This window comes from Pleurodeles waltl, chromosome 8, assembly GCF_031143425.1.
Source record: "Pleurodeles waltl isolate 20211129_DDA chromosome 8, aPleWal1.hap1.20221129, whole genome shotgun sequence".
NCBI lineage: Eukaryota > Metazoa > Chordata > Amphibia > Caudata > Salamandridae > Pleurodeles > Pleurodeles waltl.
Window position 1 is genome coordinate 492,946,075 of NC_090447.1, and position 23,560 is coordinate 492,969,634.

A 23,560-nucleotide genomic window follows, 5' to 3' on the forward strand; every position below is an offset into this window, starting at 1 on the left:
CTCTTCAGCGGTGCTCTTCTGCACGGCGGGGCCCTGTTCAGCGGTGCTCTTCTGCACGGCGGGGCCCTCTTCAGCGGTGCTCTTCTGCACGGCGGGGCCCTGTTCGGCGGTGCTCTTCTGCACGGCGGGGCCCTGTTCAGCGGTGCTCTTCTGCACGGCGGGGCCCTCTTCAGCGGTGCTCTTCTGCACGGCGGGGCCCACTTCAGCGGTGCTCTTCTGCACGGCGGGGCCCTCTTCAGCGGTGCTCTTCTGCACGGCGGGGCCCTCTTCAGCGGTGCTCTTCTGCACGGCGGGGCCCTCTTCAGCGGTGCTCTTCTGCACGGCGGGGCCCTGTTCAGCGGTGCTCTTCTGCACGGCGGGGCCCTCTTCAGCGGTGCTCTTCTGCACGGCGGGGCCCTGTTCAGCGGTGCTCTTCTGCACGGCGGGGCCCTGTTCAGCGGTGCTCTTCTGCACGGCGGGGCCCTCTTCAGCGGTGCTCGTCCAGTAAATCAAGGGAGCCAGACCTGGCCTGGACTCCCTGCTCAGTCGCCCTCCGACCGTGCTGTTGCTGGACCCTTCGGTGACGGAGTCCTGGGCCCTTTGTTGTCCTCCCTAACACCCGGGATGGGGCTTGTGGGCCCCTCCTGCTCCGCGCTCCTGCTGGCTGACTTCTCCGCCCTGCTGCCCTTTCGCTCCTTAGATGGGGCTCTCGGGCCCTTGCCTCCCCTAGATGTTGTGGCTGGTGAAGTGGGCGAACTTTGCTCCTTGGGGGCATCCGTGTCAGTCCTCTCACGGCGGCCCTTTAGTTTCCTGGTCCTCTTGCCTGGGGGGGGGTGGCTGTCCCCTTGCTGCTGATTGAAGTGTCACTGCTGGCAAAGGGTGGACTCCAGAACCCATGCACCACAGTGACACTCGAAGCTGGGCTGGTGGTGGCTGAGGTGCTCTTGGGACTCTTTGCAGATGGAGGGGGTGGGTCAGTGGAGGGAAAGAGGTTAAGATTAGCGAGGAAAAGTTTTTTAGAACCAAGGTAAAGGGTAGGAGAAGTGGTGATGGGAGTGGAGGAAGAGGATGTGGTTGTAGGAGAGTCAGGTGTGCTGTCTTTGGGTGCAGGTGCTTGTGCTGGAGGCTGTCGTGAGGTGGATGGCTGTTGGGTGGGTGTCTGCCTGCGTTTGTGTGTCTTGGAAGAGGGGGTGACAGACACAGTGGGAGAGGAAACAGGGGACGTGTAAATGGTAGTGGGGGTGGTGACTGCACGTGTGCGGACTGTACTGGAGGGTGTGCTGGTGATGGAAGCACTGGCTGATGGTGGTGTGCATGCAGGTGTGAGTGTAGACGTCACAGGGAGGGAGGAGGGAGACGAGGAGGAGGGGGACACAGAGGTGGTAGTGACTGTTGGAATGTCTGCATCTGGGTGTTGCTTGCGTGAATGCTTGTGGGTTCTGTGGTGCTTGTGTCTGGATGAGCTGCCCTTGGGTGTTGAGGTGTGTGCAGGCTGGTCTGATGGTGTGGATGGGATAGGCTGAGGAACAGGAGACAGAGACAGGGTGGAGGCAGTCAGAAGAGGGAGGCTGGAAACAGGGACAATGGCTGCCGTCAGTGCTGAGGCCAGAGCATTGAACGATCGTTGATGGGCAGCCTGACCCGAATGAATGCCCTCCAGGTAGGCATTGCTCCGATGCACCTCCCTTTCTACCCCCTGGATGGCATTCAAAAGGGTAGTCTGCCCAACAATGATGGTCTGAAGGAGGTCAATGACCTCCTCACTGAGGGCAGCAGGGGTAACAGGGGCAGGGGCTGAGCGGCCTGGGGCGAAGGAGACGCCCGCCTTCCTGGGCGAGCGGGCACGGAGTGTAGGCTGAGGGGCTGCTGGGAGGGCGGGGCTGGTGCGCTGGGTGGCGGCTGTACCTGTAGAGGCGGGGGCCCGGATGTTGCCGCCACCGCTAGGGAGCTCCCATCCGAGGACGTGTCGGTGTCGCTGGTGTCACCACCGGTCCCCGTTGTGGTGCTCCCCTCGCCCTCCAGATCACTGGTGCCCTCGGTGTCTGTTCCTGGGCCCACCGGGGCCTTGTGACTTGCAGCTCCCTCGTGCTCTGATGCCAATTCTCCTCCGCCTGATGATGCTAATGCACACATGCACAAGAAGATGAAGAAGAAGGGTGGGGGGAGAAAAACGAAGACCAGGTTGAGTGCATGCAATGTCAACACCGTTGGCGGAGAGGACAGACACAGGAGCCTCATGCACTAAGCCGCGCATTTGGGGTACACTACTCAGTACTTCTGACTAGGACAACAGGTCTAGAGACGACAAAGGCGCACATGTGTGATGCTGGACCATCGATAGCTGTACTTGTCACCCTACAGAGGTGGGGGCCGGGAGCACAGGGCCATGCCTAAAGGAGAGGACTACACTACAGAAAGCGCCCTGGCCTAATGTCACCCACAACCCTCCTCCCCCACCCAGACGCCTCCACTGCGCAGAGAGATAGCAGAATGTGCTGATACTCACCCCCCTGTGTCTGCTGTGATGTCCTCAAGCGCCCATCCAAATCAGGGTAGGCCACCGCCAGGATCCGGGACATCAGGGGGGTCAGGGTACGACTGGCACCCCTCCTAGGTTGGGAGGCCATCCCCAGCAGTGACTCAGCAGTCTTCCTGGTCCCGTGGCAGATGTCCTCCCACCTCTTGCGGCAGTGGGTGCCCCGTCTGACGTGGACCCCCAGGGCCCAGACTTCCTTGGCGATGGCACGCCAAATGTCCACTTTCTGATGGGCGCTGACCTATTTGACATGTACAGGGTGGGAAGGAAAAAATCATAAATTTTCTGCATGTTAGATGCGATTGGCCCCCCCTCTCCAACCTTGCCATATGGCACATGCTCTCATCTGTCGTGCGTTGCACTCCTCATTCGCCCCCCACCCCACCAAATTACATCCACCCCACTCCACACAGGCATAGCCCATTCAATGTGCACCCAGTGTACTTACCTGTTGGTCTGGAGGACCGTAGAGTAACGCATACTGGGGGAGGACCCCATCCACAAGTTTCTCCAACTCCTCAGACGTGAAGGCAGGGGCCCTTTCCCCAGTCGAAGCAGCCATTGTCACTTCCAGTCCGAGGTCACAGCAGCACTTGCAGTATAGGTCCTCTCCTGTGGATGATCAGGTCTCGAGTGATTAAGCAGATAAAAAATGGCGGTCACGCCCGCGGCGGTGCGTACCTCGTCATTGGCTCCTGAAACCCATAGGCTTCAATGTTAGCCAATGCGGCTTCGTATAGCGGTCTTCGACCGCCTAACGCCACGGAGTGCCACGCCAGCGCATTGACCTCACATCCCATTGTCCCACTTCACAGGTCAGGCAGCCGCCATTTCAAGGGCCCACATGGCATAATTTGTACTGCGTCACACAGGCCTAGGCCTTGCATTGCCACACATACACGCCTTTCAATACATAGATAATCGTGTGCTCGGCATGCTGTGGTGAACGTACCTGTGATTTGCTTGACTCTGTGCTCCATGTTGTCCTTCCTAGGCACCGTCCGCTGGGACTTGCGAGGAGAAGGATGAATCCTCGCGTGTACCGACCGCTGGTGGACCTGTCGACAATGGAAGAACGCCATATCATACTACGATACCGACTTGACAGAGCCACTATACATGAACTGTGTGCCCAGCTGGAGCCAGCCCTGATGTCCCCCATCCGCCAACCCACAGGAATTTTTGGCAAGTGGCTCATTCCAGACAACAGTGGCCATGTCATCTGGAATGTCTCAGCCTATGTTTTCAAAAATGTTGTCTAGAGTGTTGTCTGCCCTGACGAAACACATGCGGAGCTACATTGTATTCCCTGAGGAGGTTGATTTGGCCACTGTGAAGGGTGATTTTTATGCCCTTGGACATATCCCCAACATAATTGGTGCCATTGATGGGACCCATGTGGCTTTAGTACCCCCAAAAGACGATGAGCAGGTGTACAGAAACAGGAAAAGTTACCATTCTATGGTCTGTTTGGCTGACTAGTACATCTCCCATGTGAATGCCAAGTTCCCTGGGTCAGTGCATGACGCGTATGTGATGCGTAATAGCAGCATCCCTTATGTGATGGAACAGCTACAGAGACAACGTGTGTGGCTAATTGGTGACTCTGGTTACCCCAACCTGCCTTGGCTATTGACCCCAGTGAGGAATCCCCGGACCAGGGCAGAGGAACGGTACAATGAGGCCCATGGGCGAACTAGGAGGATCATAGAAAGAACCTTTGGCCTCCTGAAGGCCAGATTTAGGTGCCTGCATATGACAGGGGGATCCCTGATGTACTCACCAAAGCAGGTGTGCCAGATCATCGTGGCCTGCTGTATGCTTCACAATCTGGCATTGCGACGTCAGGTGCCTTTCCTGCAGGAGGATGGTCCAGATGGTGGTGTTGAAGCAGCTGTGGAGCCTGCGGAGAGTGAAGAGGAGGAAGACGAAGAGGACGACCCAGACAACAGGGACAGAGTTATCCAACAGTATTTTCAGTAGCACACAGGTAAGAATCACCCACGCCATTTAACATTTACTGAAAGCCCCCTGCATCTTTACTTTGTGTATTTCCCCCCAGTTCTTTTAAACTGATGTTTGATTTTCCCTTCCCTTTTCAGTGCTGTATGACCCACTGCGTGACTTCTGCTTGGTTAGCCCATGGACTAATGCTTATTGACATCGGTATGTTGTCATCACAAAAATAACAGAACATTATTGATCAGTAATGTGTTATACATTTGTAAATAATACAGGCTGACTCCTGAATGATTTCAGTGCAATGAGTGATTTATTTTTAGTGCTAGATATTGGTACATGATATTAAAACGGTGATGGGTGAGGGTGGAGTTATGTCCATGGCAGAGCCCAGTTCTCAGTTTCACAGGTGCATTTTCCATATGCCTGTGGAGGGATGGAGCAGGGGCAGTTCAAGGTTGGACAGGGTGACACTGTGGGACAGTGGGATGACATCAGGGGGTATCTTATGCTGGCGGGGGTCTTGGCATCCTACTCTGTCTTCCTGTGAGATCTCAGGTTCCTCTTGCGGGGTGGTTGTTCTTCAGCAGGAGGTGGGGTTCTGGGGGGCCGTCGTTCTGTGGGGGCCTCCTGACCACTAGCGCCGGCGGAGGTGGTAGGCTGTTCCTGGCTAGTGACAGGGGCCCTTTGTGGTGCCACATGGTCCCGCAATGTGGTTTCTATCCGGTTGAGGGCCTGGACTATGGTCCCCATAGCGGTAGCGATGTTCCTGAGTTCATTGCTGAACCCCATGTACCGTTCCTCCTGCTGTGCCTGGATCTCGGTGAACCTGGCCAGTACCGTCGCCATCGTCTCCTGGGAGTGATGGTATGCTCCCATGATGGTGGTGAGGGCCTCTTGGAGAGTCGGTTCCCTGGGCCTGTCCTCCCCCCCCTGTCGCACAGCAGCCCTCCCAGTTGCCCTGTTTCCCCGGGCCTCTGTCCCCTGGACGGTGTGCCCACTACCACTGCCCCCAGGTCCCTGTTGTTGTTGGGGTGTTGGGTCAGCCTGGGTGCCCTGTAGTGGCGGACACACCGCTGATTGACGCGTCCGCGAGACAGAGGCATGGGCCCGCTGGGTGGGAGCTGTGCTGGTGTTCCCAGAGGGGGTTGGGTCTGCTGTGGCCTGTGTCTGTGTGTGGGGAACCGACTGTCCAGAGGTCCCCGATGGTCCGGGCTGGTCATCAGGTTCTAGGTCGACAGAGCTGCTGTCCTCGCTGGGGGCCTGTTCTGGAGGTGGGATGGACAAATCTGGACCCTCCGTGGCGGTGTGTTGGCGTTCGGGCCCTGCAGGGGTAAAGGAGTATGGTTATTGTTTCTGTGTGTGCCATGGCGTGCATTTTGAGTGCCCTTGTCCCCCAGTGCTGGCATTCCCTTGTGGGAGGTGTTGTGAGGGTGGTGGGGGGGGGTGTATGGGTATGTGCAATGGTCATGCTTTGGTGGTGGCTGTCTATGGCTTGTGTTGGCATTCAGGGGTTGGTGTTGTTTAGGGTGGGTTGTGCTGGTGAGACATTGGCAGGGAGGTTGTGTGCTGGGGGGTTGAGATTGGGGGTGAGGGGGGGGTTGGCATGCTGGTGGTTGGGGGGGGGTGAAGTAGTTGAGATTCGACTTACCAGAGTCCATTCCTCCGTGTACTCCAGCGAGGCCATCAGGATGCAGGATGTTTACTACCTCTTGCTCCCATGCTGTGAATTGGGGTGGAGTGGGTGGGGGTCCGCCGCCAGTCTTCTGCACAGCGATGTTGTGTCGCGACACCATCGAGCGCACCTTCCCCCGTAGGTCGTTCCATCGCTTTCTGATATCTTCCGGATTTCTGGGATGCTGTCCCACAGCGTTGACCCTGTCTACGATCCTTTGCCATAGCTCAGCCTTCCTTGCTATAGTGGTGTGCTGCACCTGTGTGCCGAAGAGCTGGGGCTCAACCCTTATAATTTCCTCCACCATGACCCTGAGTTCTTGGTCCGAGAACCTGGGGTGTCTTTGGGGTGCCATGGGGTGGTGTGGATGAGGTGTGGGGTGGTGTTTGTGGTGATGTGCGTGGTGATATGTGGTGATGTGTGCGTAAATGTGGTGTGGGTGATGAAGTTGGGTTCCTGTGTGTGTTGGGGTTTTCGATTGCTGTGCTCGCTCTCTTTATCTCTATCTCCTTCTCTCCGATTTCCAACTAGTGGGGGTTTGTGGGTGATGTGGGTGTGTGTTTTATAGTTGATTGGATGTGTGGGAGTGTTGTTTGTATGTGTGTCAGGTGTGTGTATTTCAAATTGTCCAATGTGGCTGTGTTTTGGAGCTGGGTGTGTATTTTGACCGCGGCGGTGTGTACCGCCAATGGAATACCGCGGTTGAAAGACCGCCGCGTGGATTCGTGGGTCAGAATGGCATGGGCGTGTTTGTGTTGGCGTGACGGTGGAGGTTTGGTCATCTCCAGTTTTCCGCTGCCCGCTGATGAGGCGGCCTTCCTTGGATGTCGGATTTTTGGCGGTTTCACAGTTGGTGGTCAGAATGACCGTGGCGGTTTACCGCGGCCGCGGCGGTAGAATGGCGGACTTCTGACCGGCGGTAAGGGCCTTTTACCGCCGAGGTCAGAATGACTCCCCAAGTCTTTTTGGTCCTGAGACTTCAAGGAACAGGAGGCAAGCTCTATCCAAGCCCTGGGAGAACACTTCTCAGCAGAGCCAAAGGGCAGCAAGGCAGCAGGGCAACAGCAGGGCAGCAGTCCTTTACAGAAAAGCAGTCAAGTGAGTCCTTTTGGCAGCCAGGCAGTTCCTCCTGGCAGGTTGCAGGTTCTGGTTCAGGGATTCTTCTCCAGTTGTATCTTGTCCAGAAGTGTCTGAGTTGGTGGGGTCAAAGGACCTGTTTAAATACCCAAATGTGCCTTTGAAGTGGGGGGAGACTTAAAGGAGTGGCTTAGAAGTGCACCAGGCCCTTTTTCAATTCCATCCTGTCTGCCAGGGTCCCAGTAGGGGGTTTGACAGTCCATTGTGTGTGGGCAGGCCACTGTCTTTCAAATGTAAGTATCAGGCCCTCCACCCTCCCAGCCCAGGAAGACCCATTCAGTATGCAGATGTGTGCAGGTGTGACTGAGCATCCTGTGTTTGGGGTTGTCTGAGTGAAATGCACAAGGGAGCTGTCAAGTAACCTAGCCAGACGTGCATTGTAAGGCACAGAAGGATTTAAGTGCAGAGAAATGCTCACTTTTTAAAAGTGGCATTTCTAAAATAGTAATATTAAATCCAACTCCACCAGACAGCAGGACATTGTATTACCATTCTGGTCATACTAAATATGACCCTGTTACTCCTTTCAGATCAGAATCTACCACTCAAACAGTTTATGAGGGTAGCCCCAATGTTAGCTTCTGAAAGGAGCAGGCCTCACAGCAGTGTAAAAAACAAATTTAGGGGTTTTACACCACCACGACATATAAACTGTACAGGTACATGTAATGCCTTTTATCTACATAGCACCCTTTCCTATGGGTTAGCTAGGGCCTACCTTAGGGGTGACCTATATGTAGAAAGAGGGGAGTTTAAGGCTTGGCAAGTACTTTTAAATGCCAAGTCGAAGTGGCAGTGAAACTACACACACAGGCCTTGCACTGCCAGACCGTAGGCATGGTTAAGAGGCTACTTATATGGGTGGCAGAATCAGTGCTGCAGGCCCACTAGTAGCATTTAATCTACAGGACCTAGGCACATCTAGTGCACTTTACTGGGGTCTTACAAGTAAATTAAATAAGCCAATTGGGTGTGAACCAATGTCACCATGTTTTAAAGGAGAGAGCAAATGCACTTTAGCACTGGTTAGCAGTGGTAAAGTGCGCAGAGTCCTAAAACCAGCAAAAACAGTGTCCAAAATGTGGTGGGAGGCAGGCAAAAAGTTAGGGGTGACCACCCTAAGGCAGTCAGGTCTAACATGTGTCCCCCTCAGCTGAAAGTGGGGAGAGCTACTACCCAACCTCCTGGCAGCTCTCATCGCTAAAGTGGAAGTATCTGGAGAGACCATCAGAGTTGGCGTGGTCAATCCCCGGGCGATGCTCCACTGTAAAGTCCATCCCCTTTAGGGAAATGGACCACCTCAAGAGTTTACAATTTTCGCCCCTCATCTGCATGAGCCATCTGAGGGGCCTGTGGTCTGTCTGAACCCAGAAGTGAGTCCCAAATAGGTATGGTCTCAGCTTCTTCAATGCCCAGACCACAACAAACGCTTCTCTCTCAATAGCACTCTACCTTTGTTCCTGTGGTAATAGTCTTCTGCTAAAAACAACTACTGGTTGGTCTAGGCCCTCCTCATTTAGCTGTGCTAGAATTGCCCCTAAGCCATGCTCTGAAGCATCCATCTGCACAATAAATTCCTGGTAGTAGTCAGATGCCTTTAGCACGGGGCCGTGCACATGGCTTCCTTCCGGGAGACAAAGGCTTTCTGAGAAGCCTCGGTCCAATTAACCAATCTAAGTTGCTTTTTGGATGTGAGTTCTGTCAAGGGTGACACAATGGTTCCATAGCCCTGACAAACCTACAGTAATAACTAGTGAAGCCCAAGAAGGCCCTCACCTCAGTTTGGGTTCTACGTGGTTGCCAGGCCATAAATAGTTTCAAACTTGGCCTGGAGGAGCTGCACCTTGCCACCACCTACTAGGTGTCCCAAGTACACCACGGAACCCTGCCCAATCTGGCACTTACTGGCCTTGATGGTGCAGGGCCTGAAGCACCTCCTTGAGGTGAAGCAGGTGTTCCTCTCAGCTGGAACTATAGACAGCAATGTCGTCTAGGTAGGCTGTGCAGAAAGCATCCTTGCCAGCCAGGACCCCGTTAACCAACCGTTGGAAGGTAGTGGGGGCATTCATTAACCTAAGGGGCATCACCCAGAATTGGTAATGGCCCTCAGGTGTGGAAAATGCAGATCTCTCTTTAGCCCCCTCAGTCAAGGCGATCTGCCAGTACCCTGATGTGAGAGCAAAAGTACTGAGGAATGTGGCAGCGCCAAGCCTATCTATGAGCTCATCAGTTCGGGAGATGGGATGAGCGTCAGTCCGAGTGACTGAGTTGAGACCCTAGTAGTCCACACAGAACCGGAGTTCTCGCTTGGCACCGGGTGCAGCAGCCTTGGGTACCAGCACCACAGGGCTGGCCCAGGGACTACTGAACTTCTCAATAACCCCTAGGGCCAGCATCTTGGTTACTCCATGATGCTGGCCTTCACCTTGTCTGACAACCTGTAAATTTTGTTCTTTACAGGGGGACTGTCTTCTATGTCAATGTCGTGGACACACAAGTGGGTGAGTCCAGGAGTGAGTGAAAACAGGGAAGAGAACTTCTCCAATAATTCATTACAATCTCCTCTCTGTTCTAGAGTCAGGGAGTCAGAGAGATCAACATCCTCCACTGACCCATCCCCTTCTATGACAGAGAGGAGATAGGGGAGAGTCTCACTCTCCTCTTCCTTGCCCTCATCTGTCATAAGGAGCAAACTGATGTCAGCCCTCTCAACATGAGGCTTCAGTTGGTTGTGGTGGAATACCCTTAGAGGGTTTCTAGGGGTCTTGAGGTCCACTAGGTAACTGGCCTCCCCCTTTCGCTCCTTAACTTCAAATGGACCAGTCCAGTGGTCCTGGAGAGCTCTAGGCTCTACTGGCTCCATCACCCATACTTTGTCTCCAGCTAAGAATTCTACCAAAGTGGCCTTCTGGTCATACCACTCCTTCATCGCCTCTCGACTGGCCTCAAGGTTGCCCCTGGCCTGTTTCCAGAAACGCTGTGTCTGGTTGCAGAGGGCCAGCATGTAACTGACAACATCCTGGGAAGGTTTCTTGGGAGCATTCTCCCATCCCTTTTTGACTATGCTTAATAGTCCTCTGACAGGGTAACCATAGAGAGGTTCAAAGGGGCTGAACCCCACCCCTTTCTGGGGCACCTCTCTGTAGACAAAGAGAAGGCATGGCAAAAGGACGTCCAACTTATGCCTCATGCCTCAGGCAGGTCAGTGATCATGCCTTTCAGGGTCTTGTTGAATCGTTCAACAAGCCCATTGATTTGAGGATTGTAAGGGGTGGTAAACCGGTAGGTTACCCCACAGTCATCCCACATGGACTTCATGTATGCTGACATGAACTTTGTGCCTCTGTCAGACACAACCTCCTTTGGGAACCCCACATGGGTAAATATTCCCATCAGAGCTCTGGTCACCACCTTTGCAGTCACTGTCCTCAGAGGGATTGCATCTGGGTAGCAGGTGGCATGGTCCACCAAATTCAGGATGAACTTGTTGCCTAGGGCAGTTTTGGGGTCCAAGAGACCAATGACCTCAATAGCCACCCTTTCAAAGGGGGTGCCATTGACGGCAAGTGGGATCAGGGGGCCTTAAGCCTTTTCCCTGTCTTCCCACTAGCCTGGCAGGTTGGGCAGGCACTACAGAAATTATGAGGCAACCCACATTCTAGGCCAATGGAAGTGGGTAACAAGCCTGGCAAAGGTCTTGTCTTGCCCCAAATGTAATAACAGACAATCTACAGGCATGGCAGGACTCACAGCTACTTTTATTGTACCAGAGACCCCCCCCCAGTCAAAGGGAACCAAAGCTACTGGTAGGTGGCCCTCGCGATTGTCAGCGACTATGACCTGGTGGAATGTATTAGGGATGACCTGCTCTGCTGACACCATCTGACCCCTGACAATAGTCATACTTGCTCCTGTGTCACGCAGAGCCTCCACCCTTTGCCCATCAATGGTGACTCACTGCCTATACCTGGAAGTATTGGCAGGCATGTGGGCTTTTGGCACCATGTCCTTATCTCCCAGGGACACTAGTGATACCTCTATCTGTTCCCCCAAGCTGACTGGGACCATCTCCCCCGAGGGCTACACTAGCCAACCCAGGTGTCTGCCCTCCAGTGGTAGGCTGTGCCCTACTGGGACACTGGAAGTCGCCCTTAGAGTGTCCAAACTTGAAGCACTCTAAGCATTTGGGGAAGAACTTCCCTTTCTTTTTGTCAAAGAACCCTGACCTCCTCTCAGACTCAGGCTGGGACTGGGTACCACCACCCCCTAGGAATTGTTTTGGAGGCCTTTGGAGAACTCCTTATTTTTAAGTTGTTCTCCCCCCTCTTTCTTCTGTTGGGAACCCTGACCACCTGCGTGGGTGTCCCCCCAGGTACTTTCATGGACACTCTGGTGCTAACCCAGAGGTCCGCCTCCTCAGCAAGCTTTCTAGGATCAGTCAGCTTACTGTCAAATAGGTGCTGGCGCAACTCTGTAAAGCAAACACTGAACATATGCTCTTTCAGGATCAAATTATATAACCCCAAATAGTCATTTACTTTACTACCCCGCACCCATCCATCCAGTGCCTTACTGGAGAAATCAAAAAAGTCTACCCAGTTCTGTGTGGAGAGTTTGGTGCTGTCCCTGAACCTCTGACAGTACTTCTCAGGTGTCAACCCAAACTTGGCAATCAAAGCAGTTTTCATGGGTGTGTATCTGTTTTGATCCTTAGGATCCAATGCAAGGAGTGTGTCCCTCCCCACTACTGGTACATACCACCACAAGGCCACCCCCCATTGCTCTTCAGAGACCCCATGAGCCCTTAGTGCAACTTCATAAGCAGCTAACCACTTGTCAATGTCATCTCCCACCACATAACTTGGCACTACATTTTTGGGTATACAAACCTTCCTTTCCCCAGCAGGTCCTGCATGTATGCTGCCACCATCACTGTCGGACTCAGACTGCCTCGTCTTGATATCCAGCTCTTTGAGACTCAGTTCATGAGCCAACAAAAGATTATTTTCAGCCAAGGCTGTCTTAGCTGCAGCCTCAGCTCTCTCAACTTCAGCTTGATTGGCTGCTCTCTCAGCCTCTCTCTCTCCTTTATTCTCCTCTGCTTCCATGTTTAACTTTGCCATTTTTAGTTAAAATTCTCTCTCCTCCCTCCTTTCCTCTGCAGTCAGGCCATGACTAGAGACATTGCTCCCTGGTTTACTAGGGGGCACAATTCCAGGGGTAACATACCCCACTATTGGCGAGAAATTGTCTAAGGGGCCATCCTCTTGCTCCTCCTCATCAACATCCTCCTCTGAATGGGCTTCTGCGTAGGCCCTCAGCGCCTTTTGTTGCTCCTCTTTCTTGGAGGCCCCCTTAGTGGGTACTCCCAACCCCTTACAGAACCCTTTCAGCTGTTTGACATTGTAACTCTCCAGCTTGGCTAGGTCAAAATCTTCATCTCCTGCTTGAGACCCAGCAAGAGACATGTTGAATGAGGATTTAGTTAAAAATCAGGCAGAGAATGAAATTGCAGAAAAAAATAACAAATCAAGTTGACCTTCAACTGTGGGTAGGTAGTGTACACGTAGTTATTGAATGTCACTGCACAAATACAAGTCCTATCGTCACCGCTGATCACCAATGTTAGAAATGGGGTCTTTGGTTGGCAGTCAGTTTACCCCCTGTCCAAACAAGGACCCTCACTTTAGTCAGGGTAAATCACACACAATCCAAATTATCCTGTGCCCACCCTCTGGTAGCTTGGCACTGAGCAGTCAGGCTTAACTTAAAAGGCAATGTGTAAAGTATTTGTGCAATAAATCATGCAATAACACAGTATAACACCACAAAGATACACCACACGGTGTTTAGAAAAATATCTAATATTTATCTGGTTGAATGCAGGTCAAAACAATTAAGATTTGATAAGTACACTTTGAGTTATCACTGTAGGAAATGAGAAAAGAAGTCTTGAGTCTTTAAAAAGCAACAAATATCTCTCACAAGCACAAAGTACCTCGTTTGCGTTCAAATTCTCCGCAAGGGGCCACAGAGGAGATGCGTGGAAAACGGGGAGGTGTGCGTCACTTTTTCTGGCGCACGCCGATGACGCGTCGTTGAGTTTTCACGCAGGGCACGCTTTGCATCGCTTTCTGGTGCATAGACTGGGATCCTCTTCAGGTTGTGGGGTTTTTGGACGTCCCGGGGAAGATGCAGGGAAATCCTGGGCATGCAGGATGAAGTCACAGGGGTTGCGTTGATCCAGTGGGCAATGCGTGGAAATTTCTGTCGCAAGGCGGGCACTGCATCGATCGGGAGCCGAGCTTTGTTGTTCCGGTTTTGTGTGTGGCGATTTTCTCACAGCGATGCAGTCTGTGCATGGTTATTTTGCAGGCTGTGGGTCGATTTTCGCTGCACAAGGAGTTCTTTTGCAGAGATGAAGTCTTTTTGGTCCTGAGACTTCAAGGAACAGGAGGCAAGCTCTATCCAAGCCCTTGGAGAGCACTTCTCAGCAGAGCCGGAGGGCAGCAAGGCAGCAGGGCAACAGCAGGGCAGCAGTCCTTTGCAGAAAAGCAGTCCTTTGGGCAGCCAGGCAGTTCCTCCTGGCAGGTTGCAGGTTCTGGTTCAGAGATTCTTCTTCAGTGGTATCTTGTCCAGAAGTGTCTGAGTTGGTGGGGTCAGAGGACCTGTTTAAATACTGAAGTGTGCCTTTGAAGTAGGGTGAGACTTCAAGGAATGGCTTAGAAGTGCACCAGGTCCCCTTTCAGTTCCATCCTGTCTGCCAGGGTCCCAGTAGGGGGTTTGGTGGTCCATTGTTTGAGGGCAGGCCAATGTCCTTTCAAAGGTAAGTGTAAGGCCCTACACCCTCCCAGCCCAGGAAGACTCATTCAGTATGCAGATGTGTGCAGGTGTGACAGAGCATCCTGTGTTTGGGGTTGTCTGAATGAAATGCACAAGGGAGCTGTCAAGTAACCTAGCCAGGCGTGGATTGTAAGACACAGAAGGATTTAAGTGCAGAGAAATGTTCACATTCTTAAAAGTGGCATTTCTAAAATAGTAATATTTAATACAACCTCACCAGTCAGCAGGACTCTGTATTACCATTCTGGCCATACTAAATATGACCTTGTTACTCCTTTCAGATCAGAATCTACCACTCGAACAGTATATGAGGGTAGCCCTAATGTTAGCCTATGAAAGGAGCAGGCCTCACAGCAGTGTAAAAACGAATTTAGGGATTTTACACCACCAGGACAAATAAACTGTGCAGGTACATGTCCTGCCTTTTATCTACATAGCACCCTCCCTTATGGGTTAGCTAGGGCCTACCTAGGGGTGACCTATATGTAGAAAGAGGTGAGTTTAAGGCTTGGCAAGTACTTTTAAATGCCAAGTCGAAGTGGCAGTGAAACTGCACTTACAGGCCTTGCAATGGCAGGCCTAAGGCATGGTGAAGAGGTACTTATGTGGGTGGCAGAATCAGTGCTGCAGGCCCACTAGTAGCATTTAATCTACAGGCCCTGGGCACTTGTAGTGCACTTTACTGGATTCTTACAAGTAGATTAAATAAGCCAATTGGGTATGAACCAATGTCACCATGTTTTAAGGAAGAGAGCATATGCACTTTAGCACTGGTTGGCAGTGGTAAAGTGCACAGAGTTCTAAAACCAGCAAAAACAGTGTCCAAAAAGTGGAGGGAGGCAGGCAAAAGTTTAGGAGTGACAACCCTAAGGCTGTCAGGTCTAACAACATGTAAATGAAGGAATCAGAGCCTTGAGTATAAGGACCAGGGGGAACAGGGTGAGGAAGAAAAGGCAGATCAGAAGAATCAGGACCAGAGACCAGGGATATCAGGACCAGGATAATCACAGCCGGAGTCCAAGCCACAGTGCTAGGCACAGGCATGGCCAGGCCCACGAAGACCAGATAGAGGAGGACCATGATGAGTTTGCGTAACAGCACGAGGATAAGTAGCAGGAAGACCAGGACCAAGAGGATCAGGCATACAAACCCAAACAAGAAGGACAAGAAACAAAATGAGCAGGTCTAGTGGACAGAACACTAGGAAGAGAACACATTCTGTGGAAACTAGTAATAGGAAGACAGTTGCTAGGCAAACCAGACTGATAGGAGACTAGGGGAGCAGGATCAGTAGAATCAGGAGGAGATGGCCAGGAAACCAGAGCAAACAGGACAAGAACTAAGAGGACCAGGTCAATGAGGATCAGTGAGACCACAACCCAGAAGGAAAGGAAGCTCAATTCACAGAGATCCATGGTATCATGATCTAGCATACTAGGAGAGGCAGGGCCACGGTGGGGAGGAAAAGGAGGACCAGGATAAGGAAGTGACAGGAGCCATGGCTAAGAACAGGATGACCTGAACATAGAGAATCAGGTTAACGTTAGTCCATGATGACAATGAGCAAGAGTATCATGGCCAAGAATATCATGACATGTGGGATAAGGACCCAGAGAACTAGTCATTTCAGGACAAGGTTGACTAGGACCATTAAGACCAGGGACCAGATGGGGATGACTAGGACTAGAAGGATCAGAAAAAAACAGAAAAAAGACAAGGAGGACCAGAGATACCATAACCGGGGGATATGGAACTGAAGTTCCAACTGGTGCAGGAGGAGCAGGAACTGGGGTACTAGGACCAGGTTGTTGAGGATCAGAGGGACCAGGGCCACCAGAGCCACAAGGACCAGTGTGACCAGACTAGGACAAAATGATCAGGCCCATCCTAAGAGGACTTAATAAGGAGGATCAGTTGAGGCAGAACAAGATAGATCACAAGGTCCAGAGCAAGAAGAATCGGGTTGACCAAAACCAAGAACACAAGGAGTACCAGATCTAGGAGAACCAGGACAAAAGGGCTAGGTGGAAAAGGACCCAGCAGGCCAACAGGATCAGGATGGGGATCAGTGGTACCAGTATCAGGAGGCCCAAGAATGGCTAATGCAAGATTGAGCCAGTAGCAGAGCCAAGAAGACCAGGGTCAGAAAGTACTCCAACCAAGGCCCCTTTCTTCAGGAAATCAGAGTTATCAAAACTAGTTAGACCAGAGCCATGATGAAGGTCAGGAGAACCAAAACAACTTAGAAAACAAAGACTTGTAACAGGACTAGGAGGAGGGCTGATGTCGAAAGGCACAGAAGAACTGAGAAGTGAAGGAAGAAGACAAGGAGCAGAAGGGCACCTATGTGAGTCTAGGCCACATGTTTTAGGATATCCCTTTGTAAACCTTTCCATATTCATGTGTCCTATACTGCCAATCCCTAGAAACACTCCCTCTTCATCCCACATATAGAACTAGCAAGTATTTTTGAAAAAGCAGAGCATGCAAAGTGAAGAAAAAGCCGGGACTGTTACACTCTGACCTCCGAGTGTAGGGACTTGGGCCCAGATTTACACAGGAGTGGCACAGCACTGCAACAAAATTTGCAGCACTGCACCACTTTTGAAACGTAGGGATGCACCACATTTACAAACAAAAAGCGCACCTCTGTGTTTCCCCCTGTGCCGACACTAAAGTTAACTGCCAGTGTCAACGCAGGCATCCTTGCACCACGGTGCAAGGGTGTCTGCATTGAGGGGATAGATTGTTTATGTGCAGGAAGGAAAACCTTCCTGCACATAAAATTCTTTCATGGTATTTTGCTCTTTCTATGTGTGCTACAGAAAATAGCACACATAGACAAACCAAAAATGAGGAGGAATAAAAGTATTCCTCCTCGTTGGGCCATGCTAATGCCACCGCTGGGGTGGCGTTAGTTTCTGACGCTGCCACAAATTTACAATTTTGCGTACATGTGGGGCAGCATCAAAAGCAGTGGGTGTTGCACCCACAGCAACACCCATTGTACACATCTCTGCAGCAGAAAACTGCCTCGGAGGGACTTATCTTTACAAGGAGGCACTAAGCCACAAACAGTGGCTTAACGTCTCCTTGTAAATATCGTACTGTGAATAGCGCCACCGGAGCGTCACTAAAAGTGACGGTCTGGTGGAGCTAGGGCCTGGTAAATCTGGCCCTTGGTCTGGTGCTGGCACAGTAGTGTGACGGTAGATCTTAGGTCAATGGGACTGGAACTTGGCAGAGGAGGTTAAAGGTAAATGGGTGAAAATGAGTGAGGTCTGTGAATAATGGCAAAAAGGGTTTGAGAAATGCAGATGGCTGAAGTCAGTAAAATGGTTAATGGCTAAGAAAGGGGTCAATGGGATATGGCAATCAACAAAGGGAAGCACAATATTATGGGAAGGCTCTGATGAGCAGAAGAGGAGGAGATAGAGGCTCCAGATAGAACATCTCACATGACCCAACAAGGGATTCTATGTGCTTTTGCTGTGGAATGGGCGCTGAAGAAGCTTAGACCCTTCTTGTTTGGGACTCACTTCTGGGTTCAGACAGACCATGGGCCCCTCAGAAGGCTAATGAAGCTGAGGGGTGAGAATCCTAAACTGTTGGGGTGGTCCATCTCCCTACAGGGAATGGACTTTATGGTGAAACACCGTCCTGGAACAGAACATGCCAACACTGATGGTTTTTCCAGGCTTTTCCACCCTAATGAAGAAAACACACAAGGGGCTAGGGAGCCCTCCCCACTTTCTGCTGGGGGGGGGGGGCAAGTGTTAGACCTGGCATCCTTTAGCATGGTTTCCTCTGACTTTTTGCTTTCTGAACTCCTGTTTTGAACTTCATTATGGCTGGCTTTAGGACTCTGTGCACTTTGCCACAGCTATCCAGTGCTAAAGTGCATGTGCTCTGTGTATGCAACATGGAAACATTGGCATCACCATGACTGGCATATTTGATTTACTAGTAAGTCCCTAGTAAAGTGCATTATGTGTGCCCAGGGCATGTAAGTCAAATGCTACTAGTGGGCCTGCAGCACTGGATGTGTCACCCACTACTGTAGCCTTTTAAAAATGCCTCAGGCTTGCCATTGCAGAGCCTGCGTTTGCAGTTTAAACTGCCATTTCAACCTGACAAGTGTATCCATCTGCCGGGTCCAAACCGTCCCTTTTATTACATTTAAGTCATGGCTAAGATAGGCCCTGTTTAACCCCAAGGGCAAGGTGCAGTGCATTTAAAAAGTTGGACATGTACTTTTAAGTTTAACATATTCAATTAGTGAAAAATGTTTAGAAGGACTATCTCTCCAACAGGCTAACATTGGCTATATCTTGGAACATATTTTAAGTGTAACTTCCAATTGGGAAAAGATAGAAAAATGGGGTTTGTTGTCTCTGGACTTGCAATTTAAAAATACATCTTTCGGTAAAGTTGATTTTTCAAATGCATATCTGAAAATGCCACTTTTTGAAAAGATGCCATTTTCTTACTTTAACCATTCTGTGCCTTAGCCTGTCTCTGAATACACATCTGGGTTTAGGAGACACCTACATTTGTGCATTAACTCCAGACAGCCACAAACAAGAAGGGCTGGGTGTGACAGAAGATACATATGCATACTGATCGTCATCCCGAGCAGGGAGAGGCAGTTCACACTTACATCTGAATAAGCTATATCCTACCATCACACAAAGGGATGATTACCCTTTCTGGTAGTCTTGAGTCAGGGCTGGGTTGAAAGAGAACCTTCCGAATTCTTTTGAAGTTACCCCTACATCAAAGGCCATTTTGGGTATAAGTACTAGGCCTCTGACACCATATTCTCAGATTAATTCTGGGCTGACAATATTCTATCAGGAGGGACTGCCACTTTACTGTTTGCTTTGCTGTGTTGGCCTGCTGCCTCCTGCTTCCTGCCTGGAAGTGATAAGACTGGATTTAACTCTCTACATGCTGCAATCTAAAATGTCCCCAAGGGCCTGACTGAGCTTGCCTCCTGTTTCTGAAGTCCCAGGGATATCAAAGATTTCACATGCATATTGATATCAGCAACTGGACTCCTCTGCTGTGAGTCCTGCTCTGCCAAGTGGTGCCAAATTCCGTCCTGGGCCCTTGGAGGTGAGTGTGGTGCTGCAAATCAAAAGTGGATGCATCGATACCGGTGCATCAATTGGAAACGAAGCACCCCGCTACAGAAATGCCGCCTTGCCACTGCCTGCACTGAAGCAGCGGACATCGCTCACTGAATGTGTGACACAACAACCCAACTTTCAACACAGCCCCGTCTTGGGCGATGCAGCACCAACGCATTGGAACCAGCGCACATCGCTTCTGGACATCAACGCATCAACTACATTGCACACTCAGAAAACAATGCACCGTCTGCAAGAGTAATGTATGCTTTCCTCATATCAATTCATCATCACCGAGCGTCGACGCAAGCAAGGTACTGTCAGTGGGTCTGCGTGACTCCTGTACCGGGCCCACGCTTCATCGTGGTTGGACTGGTCTTTTGGGTTTCCCCACTCCTGTGCAACCAGATAGCCCGGGGGGGAGCTATTGTCTTCTAAGCACTACATTTTGATTGAATCTTTGAAAATTCATAACTTGATTTGTGTATGTTGGATTTTTGTTGTTTTGGTCTTTTTGGCTATTTTTCTAAACTGGTATAAAGTCCTTTTGTGGTGTTTCCACTGTGTTACTATGTGTGTGCATAAATACTTTACACATTCCCTCTTTAGTGTAGCCTGACTGCTGTGTGCCAAGCTTCCAGAAGGTGGCACAAAGAAACTTTTAGGGGCATATTTATACTCTGTTTGCGCTGAATTAGCATCATTTGTCTACGCTAATACAAGCAAACTCAACGCCTTATTTATATTTTGACGCTTGACCCGTCTAGTGTCAAAATATTGGTGTACCGTCATTTTTGGGATGCTTGAAACCTCCTTGCATCAATGAGATGCAAGGTAGGCATTCCCATCCAAAAAATGATTCAAACCCCCTAACTCCATATTTATTCACCCAGGCAAAAAAGATGAACGGGTGGGAGGCGGACCCCAAAAAATTACGTTAACACTGATCTGCATCAAAATTTAACGCCTGGGTCAGCATAGGCGTTTAAGTGAGTCAAACTCATCACTATTTAAGGAGAACATACAGAAGCAACATTACCAACCCACAGGAGAAGATGGAGGTGACACTGATCCAGCTTGCGGGACGACGCAGAGGACAGCAACAACTACAACAACCACCACCACTACAACGCGACCCACAAAGGCAACACAGAAGACAGGAGAGGCTCTTCAGAACCAGAACAACCCTCCTTGGCCTCAGGGACCAGCACATTATTAGGACCTACAGACTGAACTGGCAAGCCATACTACACCTGCTGCACCACATTGAGCCACAAAGCACAGCTGGCCTGCAGACCCCACACAACATACCACCTGTGACAAAGCTGCTAGCTGTTCTACACATGCTGGCAAGTGGTTCATTCCAAACAACGAGTGTTCTGGTTGCTGGTGTCTCACAGCCGTCGTTCTCTGCATTCCTGCCAAAGGTGTTAGACGCTGTTATCTCCCTGACACCCCACCACATCAGCTTCCCCAACACCCAGCAAAAGCAGCAGGAGAACAAACAGGGGCTCCATCAAATCCATGGCTTCCCGCATGTGCTCGGTGCAATTGACTGTACCCATGTCCGGCTGCAGCAACCGAGCACTTATACCGGAATCGCAAGCACACACATTCCATTAATGTGCAGGCCATAGTGGACCACCAGGGACTATTCATAAACATTTTGGCCAAGTATCCTGGGAGTGTCCATGATGCCTACATATTCCGGCACAGAAGAATCAATGAACAATTCCAGGATAGACAATATGGAAATAGCATACTTGTGGGTAAGTCAATAAACCTAGCAATATACACACAACACACCAACTCTGTAGGACACACAAGACATACACCACTACATTAATACATGGCCAGGGTAACACAGATATGCAGATAACAACACAAATGCACCATGCCACAGTACAACACAATCAGTGCACACCACAACCACATACTCCCACATGTACGTAACACACCCACAACTTGACAGGGACACCACGTGAAGGACAGGTGCAGTCATGCACTCTTTTCTAAGAGAAGAACCACACAGACCACTACAAGTGCCCACAGGTTGCCTACTACATACACTTCACACAGTACACCAAACAAAGAATAGCACAGCAATGTCAATGGCATGCACCATGCCCATGTCATATAAGTTCCATATAGGCATAGATCCCTCAAGTCATTCCGTGCAAATCACTGCGAGAACAAACATCAAATACCAGACAACTGCTGCCTATACCAACTACATCTCACCAACACCTACCTGACTTACCTGTAGTGTTCCACGACATCTGCCTTACGCATTGCCTCACAGACATAGGAATACAAGATCAATGCCCATAACATACTATGTGCCAGATGTGTGATACTACCTACTGTAGTGCCACCTCACATGCAACACTTACTGACTCACAACACCATCATGTCTGTAGCAGATACAATAAATGGCCCACCCTTGGGCAGAATCACTATCAGACAGTGCAGATCATGGATACCATAGTGGGACCCTGTAGGGGAAAACAGGACATCACTGAACTCACATGTACTGTGCCCAGGGACACATTTGCTAAGTAGCTGAGCTCCAACCCATAGCCTGCACTGTGCATATGTCAGCAGTATAATTGCCGATTCATGTGTTGGAAGATAGGAGAAGCACTAGTAGTTATGTTGATCATACTATAGCAATGAGATACACACCCTTGGGCACCTCATGGCTGCCACACACATTAGCTGCCACTCTGGATAACCAAGGGCCCTATGTAAAACTCCCACAGTGACATTGTCATGGTCTGCACTGTATGTACAACTTGTCAGATGACCATTTCATAATGACTTGAAGCCACACTGTAAATCGGCCACCCTCCCATGCTGTATATAGTGTGGAAGGGGTGTGCAATGTGTGTCCCTGCAGGTCTGTCACCACAAGATACATAGCTGACTCAGATGTAGCTGTCACCTAAGACCTGAGGCAGTGCCAACAACAAACACCACCCCCGGGGTGCTGTATGCAGGTTACAATAAGAAAGTAGACTGTGCTTTGAACTCAGATGATTGTGCCACTAATGCACGTTGCATACTGCTGCACACACAGAAAGAGCCAATTGTCTATCAAAACAACATATGCATAGGGCGGTGTCCGTTCCTGCACAGATACATCCACCCCACAAGGAAGCTAGTCAAGTACCCTGGTGCAAGGTAGGTAGTGAAGGTGCACAGCTGCATATGAGCAACAGACGCAGGAGACAACAAAGGGTTGCCTAGTAACATGTCACACATGAGTCATTCTGCATAGTCTAAGTGTTGCAGGACAGTGCAGCCAATTTTGGAGACGTGTTGTGCATTGTCACTTACCAAATTCAAAGTCCCTAAGCGTCGAACATCATATGCAATGACATGTCAAAATGGATAGGATTTCCAGTCTCTGTAGTGCTACCATGTTGCCACCACATCTGACCCCATTGTGTTGTGAGGATGTGTCATTTCCCCTCTAGTGATAGCACACTGATACAAAGGTGCACCACACAACGAACAGTACATACATTATGACCATCAGTTTGGAATCCAAATTCTATGTCCCCGGCCCTTGAGCCAAACACAGGATTGTCATGTCCAACAACCCAGTGCTGAGGAGACTTTACAAAAGGATAGGAACTCACAGCATACCACAAACACATATGAGTCACAACCAACTCAAAATATCAACTGCCATGCTACATGATAAATCTGTTTCAAGCCCTAACAACAACGTCCTCCTTTAATCTTTTGCAGCGGATCAGGATTATGGCATACAGCCATGGATAATGACCCCATTTCCCAACCCAAGCACAGCAGCAGAGTGTGCATATAATGAGGGACATCGAAGGACACGGACTATTGTGAAGAGGACATTTGGCATTCTGAAGTCCAGATTCAGGTGCCTGGATATCACAGGAGGCAGTCTCCTACATGCCCCACACATCATCTGCAAGATTATAATGACACATGCTATCCTGCACAACATATGTATTTTTGACTGTACCTTGTCCCAGTGTTTGTAAATTTGTGTGTTTTTTGTATCTATCATTGTACTTGTACTGTGAGGTGTCTGTCCGGGATAGTTGTTAAGTTGGGTTAGTTGGGATAATTTATTTGGGCCTATTTGGTTCACATTCATTATTGTCATCCTGTACCTGGCAGATATGTCTGGTAGGGGGAGGTTGACAAGGATGGGGAAGGAAGAGCTGGGAAGCTTCGTGTGGCTGGTAGCCCACTACCTGCCATTAATTTTGGAGATGGGGGGGCAGTTTCATCCAGGGCTACCGGACACCGGTG